Source organism: Lepisma saccharinum, chromosome 21 (assembly GCF_977018435.1).
Source record: "Lepisma saccharinum chromosome 21, izLepSacc3.1, whole genome shotgun sequence".
Taxonomy (NCBI): Eukaryota; Metazoa; Arthropoda; class Insecta; order Zygentoma; family Lepismatidae; genus Lepisma; species Lepisma saccharinum.
Window position 1 is genome coordinate 16,057,793 of NC_139249.1, and position 18,236 is coordinate 16,076,028.

The 18,236-nt window shown below is 40.2% G+C and overlaps 1 protein-coding gene across 1 annotated transcript in view; it reads left to right on the plus strand.

Moving 5' to 3' along the window:
• The window catches only part of Srp54k (signal recognition particle 54k), a 150,725-nt gene that overhangs the window by 129,703 nt on the left and 2,786 nt on the right, over positions 1-18,236 (plus strand). The window lies entirely within an intron of this gene.

The following is an 18,236-nucleotide window of genomic DNA, read 5'->3' on the forward strand; positions in this document are numbered from 1 at the left end:
TGAAGACTATTTCATTAACTGAAGCTCTTGGCACATATTTTAGGATTTGATTTAGGATATGTTTTGGCGTCTTGTATTTGGTGTCGTAGTTCGAAAGAAGGAAATTGTACAGCATTGGTGTCTGTGTGTTTACTTCGGTCTTGTTCTGTCTGGAGTCTGTTCCCTCTGGAAGTTTCTGCTTTTTGTTGGCAAGTGGTGACCTAGATCGATCGCGGGAATCCATGGAAGAGCTTCGGGAATTTGGGTTTTCTAGCTTGTTCCGGCCTCTGCAATTACCTCCAGGCGTCCGTTCCAAACGTACTGAAATTGCAGTCACAGAGAATGTTCCAAGGGGGTTTTCTCTCGACGCACCGACGTGTTTTGCAGTTTTTTTTTTTTTTTTTTTTTTTTTTTTTTTTTTTTTTTTTGTCCTCGTTTTCCATTTAGAAGGGTACACCTTCTCTTTGGTAAGTGAATTGTTTCCATAAATGTTTTCCCCTGCAAGGTGATGGTCTAAGTGTTTTCAGTAATGAAGTGGTACATATTTACTTATTCTGAGGGTAGTTCACTTAGATCTTATTTGTGCAGTAGTGGGAAAATTACTTCAGTTAGGAAAGTAATAATTTGCTATGGTGCGGCATGTGTTGGATATATCACGTGCCGTAGTTCCGGAGGATGATGGATATTATACAGCTGGTAGTCAGGATGCTGTGGATCTATCAGGAAGGTGTACATGGTTAAGAGATGCTGTAATGGTGTGCAGTGGTATGTGGGAAGGCAGTCGTGTAGAGCATCTTCGTACATTGTGCTAAGACGTTGTGGATGGTGCGAGTTCATTCGACCAGTTATATATTTGTGACGGATGGCTTCGATGTGGGTTGTGATTTCGGGAAAGGTTATTCGCTCGTACAGTAGTCGTGTAGGACTTGGTAGGACTACTCTGAAGGCCAAACGAAGAGCATGTCTTTCCAGAACTTGTAGTTTGTGATAGAATGAGTCTGGGGCTGATATCCATGCAGTGTGGCCGTAAGTAATTGCTGGTCGAAGGAAAGCCTTGTAGGTATGTAGGACAACCTGGGAGTTGAGTCCTCAGGATGTTCCAATTAGCCGTTTGAGCAAGCTCAGACCATTTGTAGCTTTTTGGACGATGTTGAGCAATTGAGGTTACCAGGTTAGCTTGGAGTCAAATATGACTCCCAGGTATTTTGCAGTGGTGGCAGGCAGAATTGGAGTTCCCCGTATTTTGATGTTTAATAATGTTGGGTTCCTTTGGATCTTCGAGCGACAGCCTGTCTGCAGAAACACCAATGCTTGTGTTTTGAGAGCATTAATTGTGAGACGCCATGTGTCACACCATCTTTGGAAGGAGTTTATAGCTGGTTGGAGAGTTTTGTTTATAGTTTGGATGGTTGAACAACAGGCGAGAAATGCGGTGTCGTCAGCGAATTGGTAGATAGAAACTTGTGGGGGTTTTGGCATATCGGCAACGTATAGTATGTAGAGTAATGGTGATAAAGCAGCACCCTGTGGAACGCCAGAGTAAGGGAAAATGGGGTATGACATTGCTCCATTTACAGTGACATAAGCGACCCTATTTGTTAGGAAGCTGTGTACTAATCTGACATAGGAAAGCGGTAGGTGGAATTTATGGAGCTTGTAGATGAGCCCAGTATGCCATACTTTGTCAAATGCTTTCTCCAGGTCGAATAGTACTAGGCAGGATGGTTTGGATGTGTTGAAATGATTTGTGATGCGAGTCGTTAGTTTTAGTAAATTGTCAAGGACACTGTGTTGAGGTCTAAAGCCTGCTTGGTGCGACGGAAGTAAACTGTGTGCTTGTAAGTGCATGTGTATGCGTCGAACAATGATGCGTTCGAATATTTTGCTAAAGGTTGATGTGAGCTGAATAGGTCGATAGTTTGTTGGGTTGGTACTATCTTTGTTTGGCTTTGGGAACATTAGAACCTTTGAAATCTTCCAGTCTGTCGGGTAGTGTCCTGTGCGGAGGATAAAATTGTAGATAATGGCCAGAAAGGACAGCAATGCAAGCGGGGCCTGTTTAATCAATACGTATGTGATATTGTCCAATCCGGGAGCAGTGTTTCTCTTCCTACGCACAGTATTGATAATATCATCTGTTGTGATAGGAACAGTTAGAGCATTTGTAGGATCAATAGTGTGCGTATTACTGGGTTGCAGTTGCCTGTTATTGGGGTTGGTGACTCTGTCAATTTTGGTCTGGAGGCGGAGATTTGGAGCTAGTTGTGGTGGTTCAACTTTGTACCTGCGTCTGTATATGTATGCTCCACTGTGTAGTAGACTGTCTACAGCATTTTGTGAGTGTGTTAGGACCCGCACCATGTACGTGGGTCCGTTGTTATTGCGAATACGGATACATTTGCGGATTTGTACACCTTCGCATTCTAGTTCCTCAAAAATCTCTTCGTCTGTTAGACTAGGTTCTACACCCCTGATGACTACTGATAGTAGTGGGGATTTATGTGATGGTGGTGGTTGTTTTTGAGTGGAAGCATTCAGTGTTTGTATGTTTGCTTTGGCTCCATAGATTTCAAAAGAAGCTTTGTTTCTAATTAGTTTTGCAAAGTCTGGATCTGGTGATTTCAATATGATGCCATTACGGGTGAACAGTATTTGTGCAATTTGTGCCCTTGTTACATACTTAGATGTTTGTTGGAACACATGTTTTGCTGTATTGAATTTGGTGTCGTAATTGGTGAGCAGGAAGTTGTATAAGCTGTTATCCTGTTGTTTGGATTTTAGTTGGGTTGCATGAGCTGTATTTCCTGTATCTCGTTTAATTGGTGATCTAGATCGTTGACGTTGAGGTAGAGGTAATCCTTCATAGGAATTGCGACGTCGGTGTTTTGTGGAATAGCTGGACGTTTGCATTGGATCATTGGTACTTCGTGAATCGAGCATCGTCTCGGAGTTTGGACCGTCCGTCCGTTTAGTACCTCCGGTGAAGGTTTTCACCCCTTCTCGCTGTCGTAGCAGCGTTGCAGGAAGACCATGATGCATATCAGAAGACCACAACCGTGAGTTGTTTATATGATCCAATAGAACAAACGCAAATCCTATGGGAAAAGAGGCACAAACTCAAACCAACTGACAACTCAATCCAAAGAAGCGAATCCAAATTCCAAACTAATTGTAGAGCCCAAGACAAAAGAAGAGGAAGGATGAAGGTAGTAAGGGAAAACAGTTTAAAAAAAATAGTGCAAGTCGTATGTCTGCTCCACTCAACGTGTTCAACCAAAAAGGTTCCTCGCAATCACCTAACCACCATATAGGCACAATTGGTACCGTTTGTCCGTTCCAGACTTACGGCTTCCACCTGGAATAATTGGCCCACGATGCGTGACACAAGAGAGACCGACTTACGATTACCTATACCTTGATCTGTTTTGCAGTTTTTTTTTTTTTTTTTTTTTTTTTTTTTTTTTTTTTTTTTTGTCCTCGTTTTCCATTTAGAAGGGTACACCTTCTCTTTGGTAAGTGAATTGTTTCCATAAATGTTTTCCCCTGCAAGGTGATGGTCTAAGTGTTTTCAGTAATGAAGTGGTACATATTTACTTATTCTGAGGGTAGTTCACTTAGATCTTATTTGTGCAGTAGTGGGAAAATTACTTCAGTTAGGAAAGTAATAATTTGCTATGGTGCGGCATGTGTTGGATATATCACGTGCCGTAGTTCCGGAGGATGATGGATATTATACAGCTGGTAGTCAGGATGCTGTGGATCTATCAGGAAGGTGTACATGGTTAAGAGATGCTGTAATGGTGTGCAGTGGTATGTGGGAAGGCAGTCGTGTAGAGCATCTTCGTACATTGTGCTAAGACGTTGTGGATGGTGCGAGTTCATTCGACCAGTTATATATTTGTGACGGATGGCTTCGATGTGGGTTGTGATTTCGGGAAAGGTTATTCGCTCGTACAGTAGTCGTGTAGGACTTGGTAGGACTACTCTGAAGGCCAAACGAAGAGCATGTCTTTCCAGAACTTGTAGTTTGTGATAGAATGAGTCTGGGGCTGATATCCATGCAGTGTGGCCGTAAATAATTGCTGGTCGAAGGAAAGCCTTGTAGGTATGTAGGACAACCTGGGAGTTGAGTCCCCAGGATGTTCCAATTAGCCGTTTGAGCAAGCTCAGACCATTTGTAGCTTTTTGGACGATGTTGAGCAATTGAGGTTTCCAGGTTAGCTTGGAGTCAAATATGACTCCCAGGTATTTTGTAGTGGTGGCAGGCAGAATTGGAGTTCCCCGTATTTTGATGTTTAATAATGTTGGGTTCCTTTGGATCTTCGAGCGACAGCCTGTCTGTAGAAACACCAATGCTTGTGTTTTGAGAGCATTAATTGTGAGACGCCATGTGTCACACCATCTTTGGAAGGAGTTTATAGCTGGTTGGAGAGTTTTGTTTATAGCTTGGATGGTTGAACAACAGGCGAGAAATGCGGTGTCATCAGCGAATTGGTAGATAGAAACTTGTGGGGGTTTTGGCATATCGGCAACGTATAGTATGTAGAGTAATGGTGATAAAGCAGCACCCTGTGGAACGCCAGAGTAAGGGAAAATGGGGTATGACATTGCTCCATTTACAGTGACATAAGCGACCCTATTTGTTAGGAAGCTGTGTACTAATCTGACATAGGAAAGCGGTAGGTGGAATTTATGGAGCTTGTAGATGAGCCCAGTATGCCATACTTTGTCAAATGCTTTCTCCAAGTCGAATAGCACTAGACAGGATGGTTTGGATGTGTTGAAGTCATTTGTGATGCGAGTCGTTAGTTTTAGTAAATTGTCAAGGACACTGTGTTGAGGTCTAAAGCCTGCTTGGTGCGACGGAAGTAAACTGTGTGCTTGTAAGTGCATGTGTATGCGTCGAACAATGATGCGTTCGAATATTTTGCTAAAGGTTGATGTGAGCTGAATAGGTCGATAGTTTGTTGGGTTGGTACTATCTTTGTTTGGCTTTGGGAACATTAGAACCTTTGAAATCTTCCAGTCTGTCGGGTAGTGTCCTGTGCGGAGGATAAAATTGTAGATAATGGCCAGAAAGGACAGCAATGCAAGCGGGGCCTGTTTAATCAATACGTATGTGATATTGTCCAATCCGGGAGCAGTGTTTCTCTTCCTACGCACAGTATTGATAATATCATCTGTTGTGATAGGAACAGTTAGAGCATTTGTAGGATCAATAGTGTGCGTATTACTGGGTTGCAGTTGCCTGTTATTGGGGTTGGTGACTCTGTCAATTTTAGTCTGGAGGCGGAGATTTGGAGCTAGTTGTGGTGTTGGCGTGAAAGTGTCTTGCAAGACATTTGCGAAGGCATAAGCTTTTTCAGTGTCTGTGTTTAGAGCTGCGTCCTTGATTGTTATCGGATAAGGAGTACTACTGGATTGTCCAGTGAGCACCTTGAAACGTTTCCAGTATTTTGTGGGATGGCTTTCGTCACTCAATTGGTTGCACGTTTCAATCCATCGACGTTGTTTATAAGCTTTTATATAGTTTTGAACTGTACGCAGCCATTGACGGTGTAAGTTAAGGGATTCAGGATTTCTGGTCTGGAGGTAGTCCCTGTATGCTCGTCGTGATGCTGTGATTAGGTGAAGATATTGCGGAGGTAGCTTTGGTTTGTAACTATTCAGAGTGGTCGTAGGTATGTTAGTGGTTGCCGCACTGGTAATCTGAGCAGTAAGATGTTTCACCGCCGTATCGAGTTCCTCTGAATTGTTTGGTGGTGGATGCGGGTGAGAAAAAGCATTCTGTAGCTTTTCACTATATGCCTCCCAGTTCGCTTTGTTGTAACACCAGATTTTTCGAGGTTGTATTGTACTGCTCGTATTGCGGTTACCAAGATTTAAGGTAATTTTCACTGGGTCATGGTCACTGCCGATGGAATCCAGCACAGATATGTTCAAGCAGGCACTTAGAGATGTTGATGTTATAACAACGTCAGGGGTAGTGTTACTTATGGGACGTGTGGCTCTGGGCAGTACATGGAATTCTGCTGTAGTGTTTTGGTCCAGAAATTGTAAAAAGTTTGTTTTGTCTTGCATGGTTCGACTATGATAATTGATGTCCGCTGCTATGATATAATGTTTGCTAAGGGTTTGGATATGTTGAAAGAATTGGTATGGAATAGTCTCCCCTGGTCTTACATAGATCGTAGCAAAAGTAACGACCCGGGATGGAAAGTAGATGGTACTAGCAGTATGTTCTGGCAAGTGGAAGTTTGGTGGGAAGGTAACGGTTCGATATGGTAATTTTCTATCTACTCCAATTGCTATGCCGCCGTTTACTCTTAAGCCCGGCGGACCATCGTGGCGTAAGATGTTGTATGGTGGAATATGACAGATCATTTTTGGAGCAAGATAGGTTTCGTTTAGCGCAAAGCAGTGAACAGATTCTTCCAAAAGCAGGTGTTGCAATAAAGCTTTTCGTTTAGAAACAGATCGGATATTTAAAAATAGAAAATTATACATATTCCGTACTGCCATATTCAAAACCTTAAACCGCAGTTTCCAAGTGGGATATGTGGAAATGCACATGAGGACCAGAGTATGTTGCATGGAGTTGCAAGTTGAAAATTGTTTTTGCAGATGCTGTTACTTGGGTTAATATGTGCGTTCTTAAAAATGGGTGCACATTTTGGAGAGTCAGGGTGAAGAAACGTATTAGATCTTCCACTGTTACTGGATGTCGTAGTGAATTGTCAGGTTCTGTAGCAGTGTCATTGGTGCGCAGGGGAACTGTTAGATCAGGGTGTTCAGGTATTGCATCTGGCTTGGCTTTGCATTTGTAACTGTATGTAGGATGGTTTTCCGTACATGTGACACATTTTGGTGCAGCAGTTTGGTTTTGACAGTCTCTGGTTGAATGGGGTCCTGAACAGTATCCGCATTTATCTCGGTTTGGACATGCAGCAGTAGTGTGCTTGTTATACTGTTGGCATTTTTCCCACCGCAATGGAAGAGGTTGTTGAGGACGGGATGGTTCAACTTTGTACCTGCGTCTGTATATGTATGCTCCACTGTGTAGTAGGGTGTCTACAGCGTTTTGTGAGTCTGTTAGGATGTTTTGCAGTACTTAGCTCCTGATTATATAGTCTGGAATAAAAATATTTATCATGGGAATTTCACTTGTATTCAACACATTTCATTTTCTGATCTTCCTTACAACTTCAATATTCACACATCTTTCGAAGGATAATAAAACACATTTTTTCCCTAATTACAATCGAAAGTATCCTTATTTGTGTTACTAAAAGTTATGTTTGTTTTGCATTTGAGTCACACTGCCATCTAGTGTACGCTGTAGGAAATATAAGATTTGGTGGTCAGTGCACACACAAATTCAGATTAAACAAAACACTCCGATCTGACGCTTGTGGCGCTCATGGTGGTGATCATCCAAACTAAAGCGTATTCAGTGGAATGTTTTTTGTAACGTTGATGCAACGTTATCACAACGTTGTTCCCCTACATACAACATTCATCATAAATACAACATTCATACAACGTTGTGGCAACGTTAGTGTGTTGACTGGGATATGACATGAATTTCAAGCTTGATTTGTGGAAAAACAGCACATATTCAAAGACATATGTTATTTAATTTTAGACTGTTATTAACAGTATAATTCACATTTTTTCATGTAATATATACGATAGTTACTAAAGATTCCAAGAATTGTGCAAAAATCCGCCCTCCATAGCGGAGTGGTTAGCAAAGCGCGCTACGACGATAGTGTTCCTTCATCAATTTCTTCATGCACATCCCCATCGTCGCGACCAACCAAACGTTGCAAGAAAACGACGCTAAATAATAATACTAATAATCAAAGAAACAATTGTTCCAAAAAATATTAAAATGCCAATTGCCATTGATTTTGTTTATTTTACTTTTTCCACTTTTGGCTAATCGCGTTGATGAGGATGAATGATGATATGATGAAATTAATGAAGGGACACATAGCGCCTATTACACTCTGTAAAGAAAATATAGCGGCACTTGCTCGGATATGGTCCTCACAAGATTCATTAACCAACACCTCCAGTTCTTTTCTATTTTCATTTATTTGTTTATGTTTCAATGCAAGAGGCTCCCTCTGGTGCTACTCTGTTGCATGGAGGCCGATGAGTGCTTCGTGCGATGCGAACTTCCCGCCTGCACAATGCACCTCAAAAGCAACAGAGTAGCACCAGAGGGAGCGTCCTGCATTGAAACATAAAAAAAATAATGAAACTAGAAAAGAACTGGGGGTGTTGGATAAATGTCATCGTTTTCGCAAAACCACCTCTCGTTTCTTCTGCGATGATAGGAGGGAGTGAGAGAGGCATCACATGACGAGAGGTTTTCCATCGAACGAACACGACCGACGATGCCTCCTGCCTTTCTCACTCCCTCCTATCCGCTCCCTTGCAACGCTTCAGCACCCCTGCTCGTTCTACAGTTTACTAATGCATTCGAGAACGCTCCTTCACGGCTGGTGGACAAATCCTACTTTTCTTATTGTTTTAATTCGCTTCATAATCTTGTGAAAACCATATCCGAGCAAGTGTCGCTTTTTTTTTCTTTACAGAGTGTAAAATGACAAGGTGTGTATTCAGCATACATTTAAGGTTTTCGAATGCATTTACGTTGCTATTGCACCCAAGTCTTCTAATATTAATACACCACTACGTTGAAAACTTAGGAATTTTGCCCTCCCAGTCCTATCCGAAAATATGCCTTGCCTGCGGATGTATGACGTCACGAAAGCAGAGGACCTCCCTTCTCGAAACCGACATCCCAAGCTTATCTCCACCGCCGCCCACTCTAATTGTTTTCTGATCACGCGAGGGAGCGGTCAATCAAAGGCTTCTGGGAAGTCCCCTTGTTCTTGTGACGGGCAGAGTATTGGCACCTGCGAAGGTCTTTGTATGCTTTCGTGGAAGGATTCAGACCAGGAGCTTCGATGCCAGGTAGACTGTCAAAATGCACGCCCATTAGAACAATAGAGTACCAGAAGGAAAACTGGAAAGTATTTTCTGGGTACTGGCAGTAGCGTCGCCACCTAGAGAGCAAGGGTGGGCTCAAGCCCAACCGTGAAATTATCTTAGACAGTCTTTCTTCCCACTCAGATAGCTTATGAGAAACAGAGAGACAGAGAGAGAGGGGGGGAGAACAAAGAGGAGAGAAAACAGCGAGAGAAAGAATTAGAAAGAAGAGACAAATATGTAAAGAATGAAAGAAAAAGAAAGCATGAAATTGGAAAAGAGAGAAAGATAGAAGGAGTAGGGAGAAAGATAAAGAAGGATAAAGATAGAAAAAGATAGAGAATGTATAATCAAGAAATAAATAAAGAGAAAGCAAAGGTAGTTGAGAGAGAGAGAAGACACAAAACAGAATGGAAGAAATTTGAATGGAAAAATAAAATGAAAGGAAGGACAGAGAAAAACAGGGCCGGGCGACCTGGCCGACTGCCTGGGGGGGAAAATCGAGATGTCCTCTTTGAGTAGCGCCAAAACAATAACTTTGATTATATAATTGTGGCTATTTGTTTTAAAAAGAGTTCTTACAAACCAGATAACACGAGATGGAAAGATACATGTTTCATTAAAGAAACATAGATGGCAGCACAAGGCGATATAATATTAATAAATTCTTGGAGGATGAGTGAAGCAGGGAAGTTTTGAATTTACCTTCAATACAAAATACATAACCTATCATGTAGCAATTTAATCAAAGAGAATACTGTTAGAAATAAAGCTATTATTTTTCTTATTTAAAATCGTAAATATGTAACATGGTCAAGTTTTTTATTTGAACTGGAAAGTAGTGGGGCGGCCAAAAATCCATCTCTCCTGGGTGAAAATTTTATCTTGAGCTGCCCCTGGAGAGAAATAAACAACGGGTTGAGGAAAGGCAAACAGGAAGAAGAAAACAGAAAGGGGAAGACGTGGTCAAGGATAAACAGGAACATAGAAAAGAAAGTCAAATGGGAGAGACAAGAGAGAGAGAATGAAGAATCAAAACAAAAGGAGAAAAGGGAGGTTAACTGTAACGAGTGGCAAAGAAAAAGAAAGAGAATGTAGAATCAGATAGAGAAAAGAGGTAGGAAAAAGATGAGGGACAAAGAAAGGAAGAGAAGGAAAGGCAGGGAGAGACAGCAAAAGTAATTGAGAAAGATGAGAGATAGAGAGTAAAAGAGAAAGAAACGAAAGGCAAAACCTTCACAAAACCCAAACAAGCTTCGCTGTCGACGCTAAGTAACTAGATTGTTGCAGTTCCATTGTTTTCTTTTTTACAGGCGAAAACCGTAAATCTACCATGAGTGGAAAAGATAAATTATACGTTCATGTTCATTCATATCGAGTAAAGGATAAATCAGTTACTATTTCACCTGGTTCGGACTAGGGTGGAGTGATGAGAATACAATACATATTCCGGAGGGGCAAGGTAAGTAAGTGCCTGCACTCTGCAGGGATATGACCGTAAAGAGGGGTTATAATTTCATTTTTTCTAGTTATAGCATCTCTCTCTCTCTCTCTCTCTCTCTCTCCTTCCCACTCTGTGTGCTTTCGTCAGATGAATCTTGCCTATCACAAATCAATCTGGTCTATTTTGTAAGCTGTGTGGGTAATGGAGTGCACCAATGTTCTCAAGTTTTGTCTCCGTTCTATAGATTTGTACACAAAAATCAAGGTCTTTAATTGCTCGTTTGAGCGCATCCACTTCATTGGCAAATCTTGCAAATGTAAATTTGTTCATCCGAAAGCGGCATACACTTGGTTGTACCTATGACGTCATATTTTACTGAAGCCCTGTCATGTACAGCAAGTTCCGTGCCTCTTTATCTTAACGTCTAATGTGACAGCTCAGATCACAGGGTTCAGATGGTGCAAGTAAAACACTTATGCAGAACAACGACTCTCCTGCCCTCTGTCGTTTGGAATGAAACTATTTTGCACGCAGGATCTTCAAATCTCCTTTGTAACAGCAAAGCGTACTTCCTGGGTTTAACCATAGCAACGTCGAGCATCGCCTGTTTCTACTAAGGCATTCCACGACACGATGATTGGTCCTAGCGCTGTTGTTATGTTTTAGAGCTTAATAAAGCGCCTTCCTCACGGCGCGAATATACTCATTCAGCCGAAGTTTCAAATTCCGTCCAGAGCGCGCTAACGATCGCCATAAAGTTAAGCTGCAGGTGGGACATTTGAATGCTGTGCAAGCGAGGAATCGCGGAAAATCGATATTCCCCTCCACTCTCATGTTTGGCAATGGCATGTGAATGTTTTATGAAACCAGAGGTCCAGTTCTATAATATTATATCATCGTTAAAGTCATACGTGAAAACATTACACTGCATTATGAAATAGTGTATTTGTCTTTTTGATAGAAGAAAAGTTAGGTGATTCCAATGTTGCATTTTTACGTAATGTTCTTTTTCCATCACATACTTTTTTTTTTAGAAACACATAATTTAGATTTATTTTCAAGAATTTGAATGTAATTCAGGGATTGTTGATATCTGAAAATGGAGGTATGTTAGTGAGTTGTGAAAACAAAGCGAAATAAGGCTACAAGAAAGATTTATATTTTCCCAAAAGGTGCGATATGTTAGAAAGGGGGGAAAATGGTAATTTTCTAACACACAGATTTAAATGACCGGTGCTGAAATAGGTAAGCACAGCAGCAAAAAAAAAATTTTAATTCTTTTTTTAAAAAAAATGCACATGTAAGCATGACATCCCACACGCTAACCAATACACGACGAACAAATGTTGAAAACCTTCAGTCTTTGGCTTTCAGATTGATGCGTAAAATTATCTAAGATGACACACAAATTTGCCCAAATTTATTTATTTAGAACACCACAACCAAATTCTCAATTACAGTATTCTACATTTTCTATCTTGAGTTTTTAAAATTAAAATGATACGATGACAAGAAACATTAATGCAATTATAGAAATATAAGCATACATTATTTTCACAGCCAGGGAAAGGGTAAAATATATAAAACCTGTACACAACAATAGATATTAAAAAGACAATGAATCATAAAAACAAGATAATACAAGTTACATAGAAGGGCGGACATAAAATTTCGGAGTACAGTGCAGGGGTGCCCATCCTCCCCCCAAAATAATGTCATGCGTCTCCCCAAAATCAAATCATTCCCGCCCTCAAACAATATCGTAATCCCCACAAAGTATTTAATTACAACAACGTGTCTACCGAAGGTAATTATTTTCTTATCTTTACTGATCACTATATTTGATCTGCCCCTCCTCCCTAGACAGGGGTGCCCATCACTCAAGACCGCCCCTAAGCCGGCCCCCGTGGTGGAGTGGTTAACACATCGCGCTAGGACGCCAGGGGTCCCGGGTTCGAATCCCGGCCTGAGCATGGATGTTTGTGAGTGTCCATTAATCAATTTTATCGCATCATCATTCATCCCCATCTCGAAAATTAGCCACAAGTGGCACAAGAAGCGAAGTAAAATAAACCAAATCATAAAAAAAAGGACCGTCCCTAAAATCGTTCATCATAATCCCCCAAAATAGTTTGGATGAGTACGTAATAATGTATGTTCATTTGAATAAACTATCATGTTAAATTGTCCATATTTTTTAATTGTCCGATTTTCGAAAAAACATAAAGCTATCATATTGGTTGGTTAAATGTAGTAAATTAAATTATGTAAATATACATATAAATAGTGTTTGTGAGTGGGTTTATAAAACTCACAACTTGAATATGTAACACAAATTGTTACACAACTTAAGATAAAGATAGAAAATTAAATCATGGCAAACCAAATAACGTGTTCCAGCCGTATGACCGACTCAATTATTGTATCATGAGACATTACAGAACCCTAGCTAGAAATTCTTAAGCTCAGGGCGATTAGAAATACGGTTCCTCTTTCAAACTCACCCTCATTTTCTTTGGCCCATAACAACAATTACGTGGATTTTATCTTTATTGCAAATTTAACTGGTTAAAGTGAAATTATCCTGTGACAAGAAGTTAGAAATGAGGATTCGATATATTTTTGGCCCAAATGATGCACCTGCTTTAAATTAATTAAGCAGTATACCACACTAAGCATTGTATTTTAAGAAGTGATGTTATTAATGAATATCGAGAATATCGCTTATGTCTTGTGGTGCAGCTATAGTATAAAACTTGACATTCTCCTCAGTAAAGCGCCAAACACACATTCTCGCAAGAGAGTATTGTAAGCGAAACGAACAAGAAAATTTTTACATCCATGTTTTTGCAAGCTTTGAAGAATATTATTTTAATGGGGTGTCAATGCTTTCTTAGGATCCCGAGATAATTAGTCTTTTCCAGCTTTTCTTTTGGCACGTTCGGGGTTGAAATATCAGCAGAATATCCACGAAGCATTCTTGCTAAATATCCTATGGATGTCTCCTAAACGGAAATGTGTATATCCAATGGATATCTCTTGGACGTTTACGAGCTGCGTGTGTTACGCGTTTGTTTAATCCATTGTTTTCCCGGCAATTTCTTCCGTGTAGACTTTCATATTTTAACACAACTCACCAGAACTATGTTGTTCCTCCTTTATCACCTTGTCAGGCACTTAGAACCCCCCAATTTCCATTGTTCTCAGAGCGTCAATCAAGCCGACAGGATTTCGCTCGGCCTGTGCAAACATTCCTTTGTTCTTTTAATCAAACGAAGCACTTCGATTGGTGGAACAACATGGAAAAGTAAACAGTTTGAGTTTGTTTAAACAGCGACAATCTGTTCCTGCCTGGGAACGTCACTTTCGCCAGAATGCTCTAAAAGAGGAAGAAACCTAGCTAGATTTATCGAATTTCAATCCCCAGGCTATAATTCACTGGAGACGCATTCTTTTTTTTTTTTAACTCCGCCTCCGCGGACTGTCGGAAAAAACACCACCTAGGGGTGGAACAAACAACTAAATCACGTGTGCAAGAGAAATTGATAGGGGGGCTTCCCCCTCCATCGGCGCGTATTTGCCTGTAAAATTGCTGACTCTGGCTGGAACCAGTTTGTTTTCTCACACCGTGTCGCGCCTCGTTTGCGAGCCTGTAATTTGAACTGAGTGTTCATTGGGTGAAAACCTGTGGTGATACGGCACCAATTGCATGCTCGTTACGTTCCACGTGTAACCAAATCGTAGCCACCCAGTTGAACAGATTCAAATATCAAATCATTTCATCTTTCCATACGTTTGTATGAGAGAGAAATAAAGTTTCACTTACATTGGAGACCAGTGGCGTACGCAAGGGGGGGGGGTTACCGGGTTTAAACCCCCCCCTTGAGCTTTTGAAATATTATGGAAAATGTTGTAGAAAAAAATTAAAAATGGCTAATTTATCACAGTCAAAGATCTGCGACAGTAATAATACTAATAATTTGAATTATTATTCCCATACAGCATGAAGAAAAACACAACATTCCAAACACAATCTAAGCGGACACAAAGTTCAATTTTGCAATTTTTTTGCAAAGTCGCGCAGTGACTCTCGCGAGAATTGTAAAAATTCCTTGCTTCGTCGCAGTGTGCCGACCTTATTGCAAACGTTCTTCCCGGTACTGATTTCACATCCCCTTGTGAACTCTCAAGTTATGCTGAGTCCACATCCACATCATTAAATAATGTTGAAGAAGTGCTTTGTGAATCACCTAGAAGTGATAAATGTGTTGGAATGTCTATAAACTTACTTCTCAACGAAAACATAGACTCAGTGGAATTTAGCAACATGTATTCTCGCGTTTCATCATCATCCTGGGCGAGTTCCATAGGTAAAGGTAATGTAAATTCCCCCGTGCATATAGCACCGTGCCATGAAGGCACACGTAGTGGTGTGGTGGGCCCCAAAAAATTTTCTCGATCTCGAACTATTTTGCAGGTGATGTGATCAGCACCATACTCCGGCAGCCTTCATCCCTCATGGTTGCTCACAGGTACCCATTGCTATGAAGCTGGGTGTAGGAGACAAGGCTGGATAAATTCCAACCAATTCCGGGAATCGAACCCGGATATCCCTCGAAGTTGTCAGACTAGACCAGCGTGGCTCCTTGAATGAGTTTCATATTTCGATTATTTCAATAAATCCAATATATTTGCTTCTTTTTATGGACAAATAACCGTTGACTAGACAATTATTTTGTAACAAAGAAACAAAATAAATGTAATTTTGTTCTATTTCTTTCATAAATAGCAGCTGCATTAGTAGTAATTAAATTAATTATAATAATTATTAATTAATTATTATTATTAATTAATTAATTAAAGTATAATAAAACAATGGTAATGTGAATTTGTAGAAAGTTTTCGAAATAACACCCCCCTTGATGAAATCCTGCGTACGCTACTGTTGGGGACTGAGGTGTTCAAGGTTGACGGAAACTAATGTATTGATTGACAAAACTGCTTTTCAAACACATTGTATTAAGCAACGTGATTTCTAAGAATAATTAAAATGGTAAATACACGGTGTCCGAAAGGTCAACGATCAATTTCAACTCTCTTATTCATAGGCGCCAACTTTGGGGGAGCTACGCCCCAAATTCGCTTAAAGAGAGACACTTTATATATATTTACACGCATAAAATATTGTTTATGTCAACCTTGCCCCCCCCCAAAAATTTATGTTAAGTTGGCACCTCTGCTCTTATTTCATCTGGGTGTTGATTCAATAACGTAGCCAGATGCCGGGCACACCTGGTACTGCCCTCTGACACAACCAATGTTGCCAGTACACCTCGTAATTTAAAAAAAAAAATGTACTTTTTATGAATATGGAATAATTAACCCAATAAAATCGTCTGTAATGCATAAATGCTTAAAAATGTATCGTTCTTTTATCAATTCGATAAATAACTCGATTTGTGGCCGATGTTGATAAAGTGCCGATATAAAATTATGAATGGTTCACGACCTCTTTAATAAAAATATCGTAAAAAATTACTTCAATGCAAAAGAATCTGTACAATATTCATTTATTTTTTAAAAAGTAGGGAATGAAGGTTACATATTTGTACCCATAAAAATTACTTTAAAATGTGATTATTATGAGATATTTATAACGTGCGTCCATTTCCTTGCGAGGCCGAGAGATCGGGAGAATTGTGGCGGGCGGCGCTAGCGGAGATGCCTACATTTTCGGCCAGTAACGTCCTGCTTATTTTTAAGGACATATCTCAATTATGCAGATATTTATCAGCGAATTTCTGTACAAATTGGCTACACACGTCTGGACACGAGTCTGTTTTCACATAAGTGTCATACATAAAAATTATTTGTTCTGACGTGAACTTCGCGGCTGGCATTTCAATCGCCTCACTTACACACACACTGCAATTACACAAAGAAGTAGCACGGCAAGTAACCAAAAACCACACTCTTTCACACAGTACGAAATTAACACGCTCTTGGTTCAAGGTCTGTTCCTCACTTCATTCGCAGCTCTGTCCAGGGCACCTTCCAGATTGCAAGCAATGCTCACGAAAACCCCGCCCGCCACACTTCTCCCGATTTCTCGGCCTCGCAAGGAAATGGACGCACTGTAGATATATCGCATTGGTAAAATTATCGGTAATTTTACCAATAAACCGATACACCGATATGCTTACATCAGCCGATAACGATACAGTACCGAATAATCTGTCCCATTAAATACATTGATGTATGAAATAAACTAACGTCCGCGCTTCTAGAAACTGTCAAAATTAAATACTTTCATTTTTAGCCAATATTATCGTTAAGCACCCAGGTGAAGAAGCATTGGCGTATAGAGGGTAGAGCTGATGGGGCTATAGCCCCTCCAAAATGTTGAAAAAATCAGAACAGTTACGAACTCAAGCAAAATGAAAGTGGTACATGCAAAAGGACCTTAAAATTATATGGATTACCATTTTTATCTGAAAACTTTTAAAACGAATGTCAAAATGGTAATTATGAAATCAGCAATGTAATTCCTCACGGAGACCTTCGTACGCTAGTGGTCAAGCAAGGGCCTATTTCTTCTTTGTATATAAACAACATGTAACTGTTTTTTTGTTTAAAGGAAGAAGAACGAATCGCCCACAACGATGTTGCTAATTCGTAGCCATTTATAGCAAAGCACAAGGACAAAACGCACTTGACTTGAAACAGAATAAAGTGGCTACTTCACAGTCTTTGCCTCGGAGCCAAAAGAAACAGAAGAAAAAAAAGAAGCGAACAGTGCGGTCTGGAGAAAGGGGAGTGACTTGATGCAAGAAAAGTAATCACAACTTCGCAGTGAAATCGGAGTTGAAAACGAGCTCTCGAATCTGAAAAACAAAGGTAGAGGTACAAGAAAAGAAAGAAGAAAAGGAAATAGCACAAAGAGTAAGAGAGAAAGAAGAAAATTGATGACAAAATGTTCGCAAAGACCAATCGAAATTAGAGCGGACTATTTCTCCCTTTTACGACTGACGTGATTGCTGAAGTAGAAAGAGGGGAGAGGGGGGGGGCGGGGTTGAGAAAAGTTTTTCCTCTCCAAATTTCTTTCTTAATTTTCTTCACGTTTCTTCTGAACCATGCTGGAAGTCTCCGCGGGGAAATGATGTGGAATAAAAGTGACAAAGAAGGATTACAATACGATACCGCGGTAACCGAAAAACGCCTGTACGAAACTCGGTTGAAAAAAACTGTAGAAGGAAATGAAAAGGATGAGGGCATTTGTTCAACAATAAAGCAGCGAAGGAAAAGTTTGCGGAAGATAAGTTATCATCGGGCGAGAATGGTTGAAAAGAATGTGAAGACAATTAACGAATTATCGAACAGAGGAAAGTTTTGATTTTATTTTTAATAGATTTAGTGAAGCTAATTTAAACTTCAAAGCAGCTTTACAAAGTCTATTAACTTTCTATTGGTAAATACTTTCACAGTTTGACCTCAAACACACACAACAACCATTCAGTAGTACACTTAATTCGCTAAGAAACTTCACAGTATAAAATGTATTGGTCCATATTTCTGCAACATCAAAGAATGGTATTCCTGACACTAATTTTTCTTGTCTTGAAAGGTGAATGGAGTGATCTTTACGACAGACACACAAATGTCAACCTCATACACCCTGGACTCAAGGGCGTATTTAGATGGGGGTCCGGACCCCCGAAAGACTAACCAAGTACATAATTAAATAAGCAAAATACTTGTTTACTGCTGTATAATACCAGTGGCGTCGCGTGCGGTTCGCATACAAGTGTTC